Source organism: Salmo trutta, chromosome 32 (genome assembly GCF_901001165.1).
Source record: "Salmo trutta chromosome 32, fSalTru1.1, whole genome shotgun sequence".
Taxonomy (NCBI): Eukaryota; Metazoa; Chordata; class Actinopteri; order Salmoniformes; family Salmonidae; genus Salmo; species Salmo trutta.
In genome coordinates, this window is record NC_042988.1 from 11,049,559 (window position 1) to 11,067,952 (window position 18,394).

At 43.2% G+C, this 18,394-nt stretch overlaps 1 long non-coding RNA gene and 2 other non-coding genes across 3 annotated transcripts; 2 read left to right on the forward strand and 1 right to left on the reverse strand.

The window, feature by feature from the left end:
- The first annotated feature begins 5,180 nt into the window (after positions 1–5,180).
- trnac-gca (transfer RNA cysteine (anticodon GCA)) lies at positions 5,181–5,252 on the forward strand. Its single transcript has one exon. It is a non-coding gene; the product is annotated as a tRNA-Cys (tRNA).
- Positions 5,205–6,572, forward strand: LOC115170607 (uncharacterized). Its single transcript, XR_003871072.1, has 3 exons — positions 5,205–5,489; positions 5,629–5,704; positions 6,383–6,572. It is a non-coding gene; the product is annotated as an uncharacterized LOC115170607 (long non-coding RNA).
- Positions 6,573–11,202: 4,630 nt separating this feature from the next.
- trnac-gca (transfer RNA cysteine (anticodon GCA)) lies at positions 11,203–11,274 on the reverse strand. The gene has a single exon. It is a non-coding gene; the product is annotated as a tRNA-Cys (tRNA).
- Positions 11,275–18,394: the final 7,120 nt, after the last annotated feature.

Consider the following 18,394-nt stretch of genomic DNA (forward strand, 5'->3'; position numbering starts at 1 on the left):
ACTATTTTTGTACATAATTTTCGATTGTGTTTTTTTTTGTTTATAACTTTTTTTTAAACTATTTTTGTACATAATTTTGACGCTACCGTCTCCTATGAGGAAGTCTAAGGAAGTATTGAGCAATTGCTCGCCTGAGGTAGAGTTTCTCATGATAAGCTGCAGACCACACTACCTACCAAGAGAGTTTTCATCTATATTCTTTGTAGATGTTTACATACTACCACAGTCAGAGGCTGGCACGATGATAGCATTGAATGAGCTGTATTCGCCATAAGCAAACATTAAAACGCTCACCCTGCTCACCCAGCGCTCCTAGTGGTGTGTTTACGGACATATTCAATCAATCCTTATCACAGTCTGCTGTTCCCACATGCTTCAAGAGGGCCACCATTGTTCCTGTTACCTAGAAAGCTAAGGTAACTGAGCTAAATGACTATCGCCCCGTAGCACTCACTTCCGTCATCATGAAGTGCTTTTGAGAGACTAGTCAAGGACCATATCACCTCCACCCTACCTGACACCCGATGTCACAGGAAGGTCAAAAAGATCATCAAGGACAATAACCACCCGAGCCACTGCCTGTTCACCCCGCTATCATCCAGAAGGCGAGGTCAGTACAGGTGCATCAAAGCGGGGACCAAGAGACTGAAAAACAGCTTCTATCTCAAGGCCATCAGACTGTTAAACAGCCATCACTAACTTTGAGTGGCTGCTGCCAACATACTGACTCATCTCTAGCCACTTTAAACAATGCCACTTTATATAATGTTTACATACCCTACATTACTCATCTCATATGTATATACTGTACTCTATACCATCTACTGCATCTTGCCATTGCCGTTCGGCCATCGCTCATTCATATATCTTTATGTACATATTATTATTCATTCCTTTACACTTGTGTGTATAAGGTAGTTGTTGTGAAATTGTTAGATTACTTGTTAGATATTACTGCATGGTCGGAACTAGAAGCACAAGCATTTCGCTACACTCACATTAACATCTGCTTGATTAATGAAAACATTCTTGGCAAATGCTTTCGCTTTCGTCCGTCTTGCGCCGGTCCAAGAATTTCACCTCTAGCGGCACAATACGAATGTGTATGTGACAAATAAAATTTGATTTGATTTAGTAGCCGTGGACTTTAATGCAGGGACACTTAAATCAGTTTTACCAAATTTCTATCAGCATGTTAAATGTGCAACCAGAGGGAAAAGAACTCTGGACAACCTACACTCCACGCACAGAGATGCATAGAAAGCTCTCCCTCGCCCTCCTTTTGGCAAATCTGACCATAATTCATCCTCCTGATTCCTGTTTACAAACAAAAATTATAGCCGGAAGCACCAGTGACTAGATCAATAAAAAAGTGGTCAGATGAAGCAGATGCTAAGCTACAGGACTTTTTCGCTGGCACAGACTGGAATATGTTCCGTGATTCCTCCAATGGCATTGAGGAGTACACCACATTTGTCATTGGCTTCATCACTAAGTGCATCAATGACGTCGACCCCACAGTGACCGTACATACATAACCCAACCTGAAGCCAGGGATTACAGGCAGCATCCACACTGAGCTAAAGGCAAGGGCTGCCGCTTTCATGGAGCGGGACTCTAACCCGGAAGCTTACAAGAAATCCTGCTATGCCCTCTGACGAACCATCAAACAGGAAAAGCATCAATACAGGACTAAGATCGACTCGTACTACACCGGCTCTGACGCTAGTTGGATGTGGCAGGGCCTGCAAACCATTACAGACTACAAAGGGAAGCACAGCCGAGAGCTGCCCAGTGACACGAACCTACCGGATGAGCTAAACTACTTCTATGCAAATAGGCAAATAACAAATAACAAGGCAAATAACACTGAAACATGCATGAGAGCACGAGCTGTACCGGAAGACTGTGGGATCACATTCTCTGCAGCTGATGTGAGTAAGACCATTAGACAGGTCAACATTCACAAGGCCGCAGGGCCAGACGGATTACCAGGACGTGTACTGCGAGGATGCGCTGACCAACTAGCAAGTGTCTCCACTAACATTTTCAAACTCTCCCTGTCCAAGTCTGTAATACCTACATGTTGTAAGCAGACCACAATAGTGCCTGTGCCCAAGAACACTAAGGTAATCTGCCTAAATGGCTACCAATCCGTAGCACTCACGTCTGTAGCCATGAAGTGCTTTGAAAGGCTGGTCATGGCTCACATCAACACCATCATCCCAGAAACCCTAGACACAGCCCAATTTGCATGCCGCCCCAACAGATACACAGATGATGCAGTCTCTATTGCACTCCACACTGCCCTTTCCCACCTGGACAAAAGGAGCACCTATGTGAGAATGCCATTCACTGACTACAGCTCAGCGTTCAACACCATAGTGCCCTCAAAGCTCATCAATCAGCTAAGGACCCAGGGACTAAACACCTCCCTCTGCAACTGGATCCTAGACATCCTGACGGGCCGACCCCAGGTGGTAAGGGTAGGTAACAACACATCCGCCACGCTAATCCTCAACACGCTGATCCTGAGCACGCACCTTCAGTGGTGCATGCTCAGTCCCCTCCTGTACTCCCTGTTCACTCATGACTGCACAGCCAGGCATGACTCCAACACCATTATTAAGTTTGCCGATGACAGAACAGTGGTAGGCCTGATCACCGACAACGATGAGACAGCCTATAGGGAGGAGGTCAGAGACCTGGCCATGTGGTGCCAGGACAACAACCTCTCCCACAACGTGATCAAGACAAAGGAGATGATTGTGGACTACAGGAAAAAAGAGGACCGAGCACGCCCCCATCCCCATTCTCTCAACATGCAGTGGAGCAGGTTGAGAGCTTCAAGTTCCTTGGTGTCCACATCACCAACAAACTAACATGGTCCAAGCACACCATGACAGTCGTGAAGCGGGCACGACAAAACCTATTCCCCCTCAGGAGACTGAAAAGATTTGGCATGGGTCCTCAGATCCTCAAAATGTTCTACAGCTGCACCATCGAGAGTATCCTGACTGGTTGCATCACTGCCTGGTATGGCAACTGCTCGGCCTCCGACTGCAAGGCACTACAGAGGGTAGTGCAAACGGCCCAGTACATTCCTGACGCCAAGCTTCCTGCCATCCAGGACCTCTATACCAGGCGGTGTCAAAGGCCCTAAAAATTGTCAAAGACTCCAGCCACCCTAGTCATAGACTGTTCTCTCTGCTACCACACGGTAAGCGGTACCGGAGCGCCAAGTCTAGGTCCAAGAGGCTTCTAAACAGCTTCTACCCCCGAGCCATAAGACTCCTGAACTCTAGTCAAATGGCTACCCAGACAATTTGCATTGCCCCCCCCTCCCCTCTCCACACCACTGCCACTCTCTGTTGTCATCTATGCATAGTCACTTTAATTAACTCTACCTACATGTACACACTACCTCAACTAGCCAGTGCCCCCGCACATTGACTCTGTACCGGCACCCCCCTGTAAATATTGTTCTTTTTTACTGCTGCTCTTTAATTACTTGTTACTTTTATCTCTTATTCTTATCCATATTTTTTTAAACTGCAATGTTGGTTAGGGGCTCGTAAGTAAGCATTTCACTGTAAGGTCTACACCTGTTGTATTCGGCGCATGTGACTAATACGATTTGATTTGATCTTCAAGAAACAGAAATTAGCAAAATGTCAGTGGTGTATTTGACCCAAAAAATATGGATTTCAGCAAACGAAGAAAGGCAAGAACTACAGAGGACAAACATAGGTGTTTCATAGGCGTTTCATTATATATAGATTTTTTTTAAAGAATTAACCAATGTTCTCAGAGCTAGATTTCACAAAGCCTGGTCTCTGCTCCAGTCTGTTGGGGAAGTTCATCATAAACATCCTTCACCATGGAGTGGAGTTTAGTCCGCTAGGGATGGGTAAACGTTCAATAAGAATACACACACGCACGCACGCACGCACGAATACACGCACGCATGCGCGCGCATGATTGGGGGAAGGGGTGGTTGGGATCAACACTTCTGGCCCTGATGCAACTTCATGTGGCTGTGGAGACCGTTGCGGGAGCCGCACAATCTGCTGCTGGTGGAACACGTATGTTGGAATTCCGAAAGCGTGATTCCAGCTCCGCGTTGGAGACTCTGGGTGCGTTTCTCACTTCTCTTCTATAGGATGGCACCTTCCAGGTGCTGAACCTCCCTGGCACAGGTGGACTGCCAGGTGGACCTGTCGAGTACAAGGGTTTTCCAGGCTTGAGGGATCAATGTTGCAGAGCTTCGGCGGGTCCATGCTGTGGCCTTTTAAAGCGCTTTTGTCTGACCTCCCGCAGAGCGTTTGGCTGCACTCAGTTGGCCGTAGAGAACTTGGCGTGGGAGGCAGTGTTCAGGCATTCGGATTACGTGGCCAAGCCAACAGAGGTGTCCTTTAGCCATGCTTGTTTCGATACAGGTCGACTTGGCGTTGGTGAAATCTCATTATGGGATAGTCTGTCCTCCCAAAGACGCATTGGAGGCACCTGATGTCGAAGGCTTCCAAGATGTTGATGTGGCGCCTATATGGGGTCCAGGTCTTTGAGACATAAAGCAGGGTGGAGAAACAAACAGCATTGTATACTGCCACCTTGGTTTGGGTCTTGGGGTTTAGATTTTTGAAGACCCTGGCACGATGGCGTCCGAAGGAAGCAGAGACTCTATTGACAGAGTGTGGACTTCAGAGAGAGAGCAGCACCAGGGGTGGTGCTTTGAGGGGAACACTACTGATGTTAAAGGTAGGGAGTGAGGGAGAAGGAGATGAGAGTTGTGCAGTTATTTCTGTCTTTTGCCACTTCATGTGTTTTTATACTGCTGCTACTTGCTGTTTATTATCTATGCATAGTCACTTTACCCCTACCTACATGTACAAATGACCCAACTTGTACCCCCACACATTGTTATTTGTGTTACTTTGTGTTTAATTTTTTACTTTAGTTTATTTTGTAAATTTTGGCTTTCTAGTCCATCACCTTAACCACTCAGCCACAACAACCTGATTGTTTTTTCATAGAGAACTCTGTGTCCTGAGAAGCACACTGATGTGACCTGAGCCTGAAAGAGTGAAAAGAGGGCGGTGCACTGGCCTGGTAATTGTGATCACATGGCCCTGGCCTAAAACCAACAACATAATGATAACACTTGCAGCAAGCTTTCAACAGGGGGTATAGCTCAGTGGTAGAGCAATTGACTGCAGATCATTAGGTCCCTGGTTCAAATCCGGGTGCCCCCTCATTTTCTCTTAGATTTCCATAATTACCTATCACAAATACAAGACAACAGTACACCTTAAAAGGGTTACCATGAATTTTATGGTAATTTACAGGCAGCTTGGTCATGGGCCACATCTAAGAGGTGAACATCAGAGAGAGGGAAGCAGACGGCAGGAAACTGTTGTGTCTAATGTCGTCCGGGCCATTGTCGTTGACCATGTCAATTTGATCATGAGAACATTTCAGCAAGAAAACCGGTAAGTCTGCAGGATATGCACTATGCTCAACCATTACATTTACAGTAAATGACATATTGCAATGCATGCAAATTCACAAAACATACTGTAATAATACTGTAACATGATCTATTGACAATACACTCTGATTTACCCTAAGAATTGATAGAAGACCCCAGGCTGGTGGTCGTGGCCATGTGCTGACCAACCAGCAGGAGTGGGCAGTGGTGGAAATGGTGAGTGCATGAACAATGAGGACATTCACTGTGATGTGGATGAGAATTTATGGCCAAATGCTCAAGACAGGCTTGATGCAAATTAATGCATGCTAAACATTAATTTATTTTCATTTAATTTATCTTATTTAATTTATACATGTTTTTTTTACAGACAGTACACCTATGTCGCAATTATATCTGATTGTTTTTTTGTTTGTTGCATAAATGATTGTAGAGGATGTCTTCATTGATCACACATCGGATAGATATTATGGAAATTATAGATTTTCTGTCAATTTTGTTAGGTAATGTGGTAATGTGGTAATGTATTACCTAATGTGAATTGTGTAATCTACTATAATTTACAGTACTGTAGCATATTACTTTAGCACTTCTAAGGGCGCTTTGAAACACGTATCTTGCATTGTTTGCTATTGGATTAACTGGTAGTTAAAACGACTAAATTAAAGATATCATTAAGTTGCATTTTATTGATTTTGTACTGAGTTGTGAAAATGTGCCACATACTTGTGAAAATAGTTCCAAAGCGATAAAAAAAAACTATGCTTCAGAACAATGGGGACTCATTATTCCATAAGGCTCTCACTGACTGGCTGGATGTCTTGCTGACTCACTGGCTGACAGACCTCTCCACAAACACACAAGCCATGCTTATCTCTTTGTTTATCTCTGCAGGTGAAAAACCAGCATTTTGAAAAGTTTCCTTTGGGAATATATGGGATGTGACGCAAATTCCAAGGAAGAACAAATTATTTTGTCAGGTTTTTACATGACTGTTATGTACAGTGAGGGAAACAAGTATTTGATCCCCTGCTGATTTTGTACGTTTGCCCACTGACAAAGAAATTATCAGTCTATAAAATCCCTCCTGAGATGTGTGCAAACCTGGTGGCCAACTACAAGAAACGTCTGACCTCTGATTGCCAACAAGGGTTTTGCCACCAAGTACTAAGTCATGTTTTGCAGAGGGGTCAAATACTTATTTCCCTCATTAAAATGCAAATCAATTTATTACATTTTTGACATGCGTTTTTCAGGATTTTTGTTGTTGTTATTCTGTCTCTCACTGTTCAAATAAACCTACCATTAAAATTATAGACTGATCATTTCTTTGTCAGTGGGCAAACGTCCAAAATCAGCAGGGGATGAAATACTTTTTACCCTCACTGTAACCTGCTGCATGCAGCCAGAGGTGCCATTTTTCAATCTAACCCAGTAATGAAAATAATATGGGGATTAGAAAGCCAGGGGCCCATTTTTATACACATGCAGTCTACTCTACTCATAAACCACTCGCTTCTTACACACACACACACACACACACACACACACACACACACACACACACACACGTGTAAATGCACTCCCCCACACACAATCCAACTGGAGTCATGCACGCACACAAGCACCCCCTTCAACAGAGCTACAAATGCCTTCTAGAGAACACTGTTGGACAATCATCCATCTTCAATGAAGGAGTCTCTCATACTAAACTCTAGTAAGTTCTTAGCTGTATAAGAGCACACACACACAAACACTCAGAATAAAGGTTATTGTTATGGTTCCCAAAAAGGGCTCTTCGGCTTTCCACATAGAGAACCCCTTTCGATTCCAAGTTGAACCCTTTTAGGTTCCACGTAGAACCCTTTTTACAAAGAGTTCCACATGGAACCCAAAAGAGTTCTACCTGAAACCAAAAAGGGTTCTCTTGTGGGGACAGCCGCAGAACCATTCCAGAACCCTTTTTTTCTAAGAGTGTACACACACAGAAGCAAGCGAGTTCTGTGCTGGAGTGGAGCGGTGTGTGTGTGTATGTAAACTCTTCCCACTCTGGAACAGCAGAGTGGGCGAGATCCAGGGCTGAAGCAGGAGCACAGCCATACCCAAATTCTAATTTCCCTGCTTCAAACAACCAACATCCAGGCAGGCAGAGTTTCATGTGCAAGTCAAGGCTTCCCTCTGCAGCATTCTTACTAGAGGCAAGTACGCTCTCCCCCTCTCCCTCCCCTGCCGTACAGTCCATTCTCTCCCTCTAACCCTGAGTAGAACATTAACCCCAGGCCCCTTCCCAGTCCGTCCTTTAAGCACTACCCAGCTAATTGAAGCATGCAGTCTTAACTAACAGCGTGTCTTAATAGTAAACGGCATCCCTCATCAACCTGCTGTTTTCCCTATGAGGGGGGACTTGCTCTATTCTGATGATCATTAACTCTTTGTGTGCTGCCTGCTCCTCTGTGGCCTCACTCTGACACGTGGTCTGCATTCCAAATGGCAACCTACATAATGCACTACTACTTTTGACCCAACTCTGTAGTATCGCCACATGTTTAAATGGATGTAGGGGTCGATGAGAGTGAATCCCCGAGGTCGTCGTCCTGTAGTTGTCATGTGATTTATGGGTACAGGCAGCAGCAGTGCAGAGCTCTAGGTACATGCAGGAATCAATAGCAAACGTAGTCACACCAAGCACTTCACAGAGATGAGGGCATATTCCAACATATGCACTTCAAAACTACAGGGATTTCAAATCACGTGTGTGTGTGTGTGTGTGTGGTACAGAGTAACACAACAACACACAGACTCATTAGGCCTAGTGTCTTTTCCTGCTGTTGAGTGAATGCTGGTGGCTCTGTAAACATAGACAAACGTGCCCTACAGGAGCACCCGCTGCCCTGCAGCTCCCCCATGCCTCAACTTAATGAATTTTTAAAGACAGCATCAATCAAACTGCAGGCCAGATCAATAGACCACAGAGTGGATTTCATCAGTGCTGCAGTGTCGAGCAGAGCACGGCTGTTACACACATCGCTTCCAGCCGGGCTCCTTTTCAAACGCCCACTCACCACCTCCATCAGGAAAATAACATGCCTGCCCGTGTAACATACCAATGTAGTCATATTCATATTTCTCTCTCTTATGGGTCGATTCAGAGTCGAGATAAGCGCATACAATGACTTTCACGTACATCATTCATTGATGTAAATTGGAGACTCAAATTCAAGTTAATTCTGCCGCTCTCCCCATCTCCCAGGCAGTACTGGATGAGCTGATGCAGGTCTGCTTTGTTAAATGCCACACAGAGGGTGTTCTACTCCACAGGGGTTCTCTGAATGTTGGGTCTGTTAATTCACTTTACTTCTCCCATCTGGATGATGAAGGCTGGCTCTCTCCTTCGACTCCTCTTACTGCATGGCTTCACGGCACCATTGAACACGTCCAATTATACCAATCTGGGCGAGTGATAAAAGTCCTCCCTTAACTATCATTGCTGTCTCTGTGTGTATCCCGAATGGCACTATATAAAAGGAGTAGAGTGCGATTTGGGACGCAAGCTCTCATACCCACACTTAGGCTCAGCGAGAGGAGAAATCGCTCAAAGATTGAATACAAGATCTGAGCGGGAACAATTTCTCTGAGATTGGAGAGAAAGATCTGAAGGTGGAGTGATAAACAATTCATAGGGGAGTAATTGTGTTAACTTAAATTAAAAATGTAGGGGAGAATACTCAATAAGGACAATATCATGGATGGAAGCCGGGGGAGAGCGATTTCTCTACAGTGAGCCTTGAAATACAGGGAGAAGAGTTTGAGTAATGAGACAATGTTTTTTTTAAATCCAATTCATACAGTCCCATTTTTACCAGATTATTATCTCCCGTGCACATGCCGGCAACTTTAAGAGTGGCAGTACGTGGCCGATGTGGGTGTCTGTGCAGCCTATTGGCTACGTAGCTGCGCCATGCACATGAAATCAATAGGTATCTTTGTTCATTAAACAGACAAGGCTACCCTGATCACAGTCAACACACATATTTTACAGTAGGCTACATAATGAAATATAACAGAATAAAATACAAATAATATTTTTACCACACAGCTCGCGTCAAGGCAACATGTGGAACTGCTTTCATATAAAAAAAGATATATTTTGAAACAGAGCCCAAGGCAAGTCTATGCTATTTTTGTTCCACGTTTCATGTGTTTCCTACCCTCACTCTGCTTTCGTAGGGAGTAGGCGTAGGGTCTTACATTGAGAGTATCTTCATAATACCGATAGAAAATAATAGCAATCTATATTTTCTAAAGTATGTGTGTCTCGTGTTCATATTTCACAACCTCCGCAGGCTTTTGGAGTTGCTTATATGCGATCAAGCAAAATAATAATAGGCCTACTTGATTTAGGCTACATTATAGCAGTGGCGACCCGTCATTCAGTTTTGCATGTTAAATGATAATCCCACTAAAAAAGCATTCCAGGTGAAGCTGGTTGAGAGAATGCCAAGAGTGTGCAAAGCTGTCATCAAGGAAAAGGGTACTACTTTGAAGAATCTAAAATCTAAAATATATTTTCATTTGTTTAACACTTTTTTGGTTACTACATGATTCCATATGTGTTATTTCATAGTTATGTCTTCACTACTATTCTACAATGTAGAACATAGTAAAAAATAAAGAAAAACCCATGAATGAGTAGGTGTGTCCAAACTTTTGACTGGCACTGTATATTATTGAGTTAATAAAGCCGCATACAAACACGGTCTCTTTTTTTTCTCTCATTGCACCCACCCTGCTCACGCACGTCAACAAGTGCCTGGGTAGCCAAGCGCTCAAATAGAACTTGGTTCTATTCGTGACACTTGACGCGCTGCAAGTCCCACCTCTCGTATCTCCTCATTAGTTTTTAGGAGCATATACCCACATGGGTGATTGAAAGATGAACTAAGGTCCAGTTGGTAGTGTTAATGCACCTTAAAGTTGGTTGTCAACCATCATATAAAGTCCAAAGAAGAAGAAGAAGCCTGAAGGAGGAGAGATTACTAGAAACTAACTCGGTTTACCCTTTTATCTGTGGATTAATTGTCGGAGTAGAGGACCTTGTGCATTTCAGGTAAAATAACAACCCAATGTTTATATCCCAGGACAAATTAGCTAGGAACAGCTAGCTAGCTAAATTGCCATAAATGTTTAATGCTTTTCAGCCTGTCCCCAAATTAATGTAGTTGGTTCAGAGTTTGTTTTGATATTTCAACCTGCATGACCTGATCTTGTCTGGTGTGGGTGGACAAAATCAACATGCGCGTGATGGCACCTGCGGTCTTGTCAGCATGTAAGCCGTAAGCAGAACTTTACCACAATCATGACTAGGTCGGTTGGCGGAAATAAAAGTAGAGGCTTTGTGTCCGGCAATACCTTTCACATATAAAGAAAAGTTGGCAAAAAAACGTATTGGTTTGAAAGGTGTATTGGAAGACAGAAGCAATCGCTCCTGCAGATGGACAGGAGGAGGATGGAGTGATCCCTGACAGATGAGGACCCAGATGGAGGGGGAGAGCTATCATTTGTCAAACATCTCCATTCTCAGAGGTGCTGTTTGCTGACTGACCGATATCGCGAGGTTATCTGATCTAATAAGTGACTGGAGACAGAGAAAACATCATCAAATTGAAGCAAATGTATTGTGACGTTTGACTACAACAGAAATCCAAGAGAAAACGAGGGGGCACCCGGATTTGAACCAGGGACCTATTGATCTGCAGTCAATTGCTCTACCACTGAGCTATACCCCCGTTGCAATGAAGTGCAAACAGAGGTGTTATCATTGTATTGTTGGTTTTAGGCCAGGGCCATGTGATTACTGCCGGGGCCATGTGATCAGACTGGGGAACCACCTCCTTTCTCTCATTGAGTATCAGTTATTGTGTGTGCGTGTGTGTCAACAGCATCAGAGAACAGAGAGCCACTCAACTTCACACTGTAGCATGGGCCATGCCATGCACTGCTCTGCTGAGCAAACAATAGCAAACAAAGGAAGTTGCGTGATGGTCACATACAAACTGCCACTCTGATACAGTCGCACAAAACACATCTTTCCATCAGTCATTCTGAATACGAACTGTTGAACCCTAACAATAACAGACACACACACACCGAGACCCTGCATTGTGCCCCCTTCATGCTGCTTCTGAACACTCAATGATAAGAGTCAGCATCAGGGCACTGTTTGTGTGTCAAGACTATCAGGTTGTCCTGGCTGAGTGATTAAGGCAATGGACTAGACATCCATTGAGGTTCCTGTGCAGGTTTGAATACGGCTGACAACAAAAGCTTATGATACTGTATCATGGATGTTTATAGTTCCTCAAGACTCTCCCTGGGTAGTCTCCAATGTTGGTTTTTCATCTAAAAGATATCTTGTCAATTGTTGTTATATTGTGGAGTGCCACTTTAATAAACTTTTCTAAACTCTAAACACTATGTGTGTTTTTTTTATAAAGTCTCAACTGAGCACTATCCAATGTCTATGAACTTTATTTTGTACATACTCTCTGCCAAGAAGCTGATTCTCAACAGTCCTGTATTTACAGAGTAGCGAGACAAAGAACAACAAAGAAAAGCTCTCTGACTAAAAGCGTGCTGAATTGTTCTGATTTTCAAGGACGCTACAGTGTCCTCTACTCATCCCCATCGGCTCTGTCTCAGTGTCGGGGAAAGCTTGCCCTGCAATTCTCACTCAGCCGCTTATGGAACGTAAAGCCATGTAAGACGGGAGGAGCTGTAGGATTGAAAAAGCCAGAGGGCACAGCTAGGAAAGTTCACACTAAATTCTCTCTTTTTCTCTTTTAATTCTAGCAGAATGGAGAAAGCGCAGTTCTGAGAGCCAAAGTCCAGTGACTTTGAGGGTCGTTTTTCACAGATAATGGGTTTTCTATAGATTTGACAGGCCAGAGAGACACATAATGATGCAAACACAACTGGAAGCACATACACAGACCAAACCATCATCAAAGGAAAAATGATGCGCTGTCGTTCTTTTTCCTCTCTCTCTCAAACACATATTTCAATTATGATGCGTCTCTATAAAGCAAGGTCCAGAACCTCATTAACTGTGACCCCAGCTCTTGACCCCTGGGAGTAGCAGAGTAACAACGAGAGGAGAGTAGTCCTTATTCTTCTCATCAGCTCGGTAATCATCATCATCATTTGGAATTCCTTCCTTTCATCATTCCTGCTCTTCACAAGTCCTTTCACCCACAGTCCACATAGTCATAATACCTTACATCAAGACAAGACTCCCTCTCCTGTCCATTGCCATGTCAACAGAACAACAGATTCCAATGGGCAGCATTCTCATGGACCATTAGGTGCTTGTTATGGGCAGGGGGCTCAGATGACGTTGTCATGGTTTCTCAGTTTTCTCAGACAAGAAAGTGCCAAAAGAAAAGGCAGGGAAGACAAAACCACTCAGTTTAGTACGGGAACCCTCTCAAGGCACAGGTATGGGTGGACATATTTTATCATTGTAAAAATACCTAATTTGATGGCAATATGCAGAACACACACACACACAAGATCAGCATATTTCACAGATACCAATAACACTGATCCACCATGGTAAGGCAATGATATTGATCAGTATTGATCCCAATATTGTATTGATGGATCAATCCTTCAATAGTCTCTCGTTTAACTGCTTGTCTTATTAAAACACATAACAGATAATCTCTGAAGTAAAGCGATGACACCATAGAACTTTCAAAATGTATAGATGAGATACGCTCTTCTGCACATACACATTTAGCAACACTTCAATCACAACCCTAGATAGTGAGGATCTACAGTATAGTAACTCAGCATCCTCATCAATCACATAACAGGGGTTGGAACCTGAATTATTTTCCAGTTGTTTTGTTCTGAACATCATTTTTCAAAATATTTGTTTCGTTCCACTGTTCCGACCAGCAAAACAAAGTTCTGAATCGGCTCAAACCCCCAAAAAGTACTGGTTCATATCATTAGTTTCCGTTCCTTTTTTAACCTGTGAAATCGACCATTTTTTACATTTAGCTCATTCATTTAGTTCACCAATCATTGCGGATAGAGCAGGCAAGTTAGTTGTTTACATGCGTCATGGACAGACAAGTGTAGCCTATGGCGCAAGATGCGACTGAAATTCTGCGGGTGGGGAGAGAGCGAGAGAGGGTTGAGGAGGAGGCTTGAAGTGCTGGGCATCTTATTATGACATGCATTATATGAATTAGGTCCACAGAATTATACCGAGGAGTGGCTTCTATGAAGGAATTTTGAATGTCCTTTGAGCTAGCTAGCTAACATACTTGTGTGTGCAGAGCGGCACCAGAATTAAAAATCCTTCTTACCTTTTTGTAGTTAATAAATCCAATGTGGTAACTAGGCCTACAGTATCCTTAACTATCATTGAAAAAGTTAATCCATTCTTATATACAGTTGAAATTGAAAGTTTACATACACCTTAGCCAAATACATTTAAACTCAGTTTTTCACAATTCCTGACATTTAATCCTTGTAAAAATTCCCTGTCTTAGGTCAGTTAGGATCACCACTTTATTTTAAGAATGTGAAATGTCAGAATAATAGTAGAGAGAATGATTTATTTCAGCTTTTATTTCTTTCATCACATTCCCAGTGGGTCAGAAGTTTATATACACTCAATAAGCATTTGGCAGCATTGGTTTTAAATTGTTTAAATTGGGTCAAACATTTCAGGTAGCCTTCCACAAGCTTCCCACAATAAGTTGGGTGATTTTTGGCCCATTCCTTCTGACAGAGCTGGTGTGACAGAGTCAGGTTTGTAGGCATCCTTGCTCGCACACGCTTTTTCAGTTCTGCCCACAAATGTTCTATAGGATTGAGGTCAGGGCTTTGTGATGGCCACTCCAATACCTTGACTTTGTTGTCCTTAAGCCATTTTGCCACAACTTTGGAAGTATGCTTGGGGTCATTGTCCATTTGGAAGACGCATTTGTGACCAAGCTTTAACTTCCTGACTGATGTCTTGAGATGTTGCTTCAATATATCCACATAATTTTCCTACCTCATGATGCCATCTATTTTGTGAAGTGCACCAGTCCCTCCTGCAGCGAAGCACCCCCACAACATGATGCTGCCACCCCCATGCTTCACGGTTGGGATGTTCTTCGGCTTGCAAGCCTCCCCCTTTTTCCTCCAAACATAACGATGGTCATTATGGCCAAACAGTTCTATTTTTGTTTCATCAGACCAGAGGACATTTCTCCAAAAAGTACAATCTTTGTCCCCATGTGCAGTTGCAAACCGTAGTCTGGCTTTTTTATGCCGGTTTTGGAGCAGTGGCTTCTTCCTTGCTGAGCGGCCTTTTAGGTTATGTCGATATAGGATTCGTTTTACTGTGGATATTGATACTTTTGTACCTGTTTCCTCCAGCATCTTCACAAGGTCCTTTGCTGTTGTTCTGGGATTGATTTGCACTTTTCGCACCAAAGTATGTTCATCTCTAGGAGACAGAATGCGTCTCCTTCCTGAGCGGTATGATGGCTGCGTGGTCCCATGGTGTTTATACAGGTTTTGTGTCCCAATGCAGGCAGACGCAGAGGACTACAGATGCCGGGAAAAGGACAATGGAGATATTTTCAGCAGCAAATAGAGCCCAACCGATATATCAGTTCACCAATATTATCTTCACCAATAACCATGATTCAATAAATAGGGTGGAAAATGGGAATCTCATGTTTATCTGAACACTTGAGGGCATTCTCATGATGTATCATTATTGTCACAATGTACGAAAACAACATTTGAAGAATAATTATTGGACCATTTATCTTTTGGATGACAATTTATGAAAATTCAGTGTGGAAAAATTACACTTGAATTTCGCTGCTGTAAAACAGTATACTAGCAGATATATCGGTATCGGTAAGTTTTGCCCCCAAAAATAATCGGTATCGGACCCAAAAAAGCATATCTGTCAGGCTTTAGCAGCAATGGCTGCTTTTCTAAGAACTGAAGGAAGTCTAACTTAACATAACTGTGACTAATCAATATCAAAATGTCTAAATAGTGTGTGATGGAGGCAAACCATGCTGTGGCGATCTAACAAACAGCGCCCAGCATCCATTTCACACTGAGCCCAGTCCTGTGCCCTGATGTGGGTCTGAATTGTGTGACGCAGAGAGAGAAGAGAGATCACAGGGCTTAAGGACCCTGATCAAAAGTAGTGCACTAGAGCCTCCCGAGTGCCACAGTTGTCTAAGACACTGCATTGCAGTGCTTGAGGTGTCACTACAGTCCCAGGCTGTGTCACAGCTGGCCGTGACTGGGAGACCCATGAGAAGGCGCACAATTGGGCCAGTGTCGTCCAGGTTAGGGGAGGGATTGCCGGCCTGGATTTCCATGTCCCATTGCACTCTAGTAAGCTCAAAGCCAGTAAACTGACTTAGGTCGCCAGCTGGACGGTGTTTCCTCTGACACATTGGTGCTTCTGGGTTAAGTGAGCAGTGTGTCAAGAAGCAGTGTGGCTTGGCAGGGTCGTGTTTCGAAGGACGCATGGCTCTCGATCTTTGCCTCTCCTGAGTCCATAGGGGAGTTGCAGTGATGGGACAAGACTGTAACTACCAATTGGGGAGAAAGTAAAAGTTGTTTTTAAAACACTACAGTACAACCAGTAGAAAGCAATGCCCTGTCCTGCAGCTGCCTTACAGGTTGGCATATCAAAATCCCAGATAACAAGACCATACCTGGCCATTTCTATTGTATCCTCTAGTCTCCAACAGGGCTGGCTACCACAGAGAGATAAGTTGCACTACTCTCAACTTCCTCTATGGTCTATGGTCACAATCTCCTTCAGCCTGACATTAGCTAGATCTGCAGCTCTAAGTCACACTGTGCAGCAAGGCCAGCCAGGCAGTTTTAATGACAGAAAATAGTTCAATTACACAACAATCAGAGCCAGGCTCTCTCTTAATTCCTTTCAAGAGGCTTTATTGGAGTGGGAAACATTGTCAAAGCAAGTGAAATAGATTTTTTTTTTAAACAAATTAACAGTAATCATTACACTCAGAAAAGTTCCAAAAGAATAAAGACATTTCAAATGACATGTTATGTTTATATACAGTGTTGTAACGATCTCTCTCTCAATTTCCATTCAATTCTCTCTCCCTTTCTCTCTCGCTCTGCCACTCCCTCTCGCTCTCTCTCTCTCACTCTCTTTTTCCTTCTCTCCCCCTCTGACTGTTAGCAGGAGATTGGATCTGCTGTTATGTTCACACAGCAGCTGCTGACTGACTAGTCCTGCTATTATCACGACTACTGCTGCACAACTCTCTGGCTGAGGATTCTATTAACACTACGCACTCTGAGGTGTGAGGTGGTCCATCTCAAAGCCTGCCTAGAGTAATACTGAATGGGGTAAGAAAGGGGAAACTTACTTTCTGGTTAGCAGAACTGTACAGGGAAGGTACACCTGTATGTAGTCTCTCATGACTCTCATTTTGAAATGTTGAAATTGAGTAAATGGCCAACAGCACATGAGTTCTGGGTGCCGAGATGAACCTGTATGTTACTGTTTGAGTGTACAGTGTAGATGCCCTTAATGTGAGATAATGAGCTGTGGCCTGAGATGGATGTGTGTATTGTGAAGTGAATCATTTATATTCCCTACTACCATCGGGTGACAACTACACCCGGCCATCATTCTGCTGGGCGATTCCACACCAGCGGAAAACATTTTAGGTATGTGAGATTGTTTGGGTAATTCTCACATAGGAACTTCATTTTTGATCACAAACCATGTTTTAGAAAATCATGATGAAAGTGGCCATTTTAGGCCCCTTTTAGACCTACAGTAAACATGCCTCCTGTAAGACCCTATGATCTGTGAACCGTACATGATACAGACAACCTCTTGGTGTCAGGATACTCCTTATAGTGTGCAGTAAAATACGGAGTATGTCTATATTCTGAAATAAAAATGTTCACACGAATTTATTCAACATGAATAATATTAATATAAATATAAAAAAACAATGCTTTTTTATTTTGACATAGAGGACATTATAAGGAGTATAACGACACCAAGATGTTGTCTGTATCATATACGGTTCACAGATCATAGGGTCTTACTGGAGGCATGTTTACTGTAGGTTTAAAAGGGGCCTAAAATGGCCACTTTCATCATCATTTTCAAAAGAAATTGTGATACAAATGTAAAAAGCATTTCAAACATCATTTCTCCCAATGAAGTTTTTATGTGAGAATTGCCAGAACAATCTGATACCCAAAATATATTCCGCTCCTGCTGGCATGGAATCACCGTGCTTCTGTTACACATAACTATGTTACATTCCCGCTGAAAACACAAGGTGCTTCTCTTGAACTAGTGTACCAAAACGTGTTTTTATTGATTATTTTTCCTTTTGTGCCAGGGTTATTCAAACTCAAACTACATATGATATGCTGGAATTGTAGGGTTTGCTTGCCTGCACACTCCTGCACTAGCAGCCACTCCACCATAACACATTATTCTGATAGGAACAGTGGAGTAAACACTCTAACCAACCATAGTCTCTGCAAAGAGAACCTTACTTTATTGCAGGAAACAGACATAACAGTGTAGCATATTATTATCTCCATCACTGCTATCTGGTGCACTGGATACTGTCATTACACACTTGAGCAGGAGTAGCACAGCAGCATTAGCAGAGAGACTACAAACAAAAGCAACCCATAGAGATCTATCACAAGGGGCTATGTGTCTCTAATCCTAAGTGCCTATTCTGTGAGATCAAGGGGCCTGACCCTTTCAGTGGGATCGTAGCAAGGTTATAATATATAAATATATGCAAGATGGTTTTATCCAACGCAAGTTACAGTCATGCGTGCGTACTGTACATT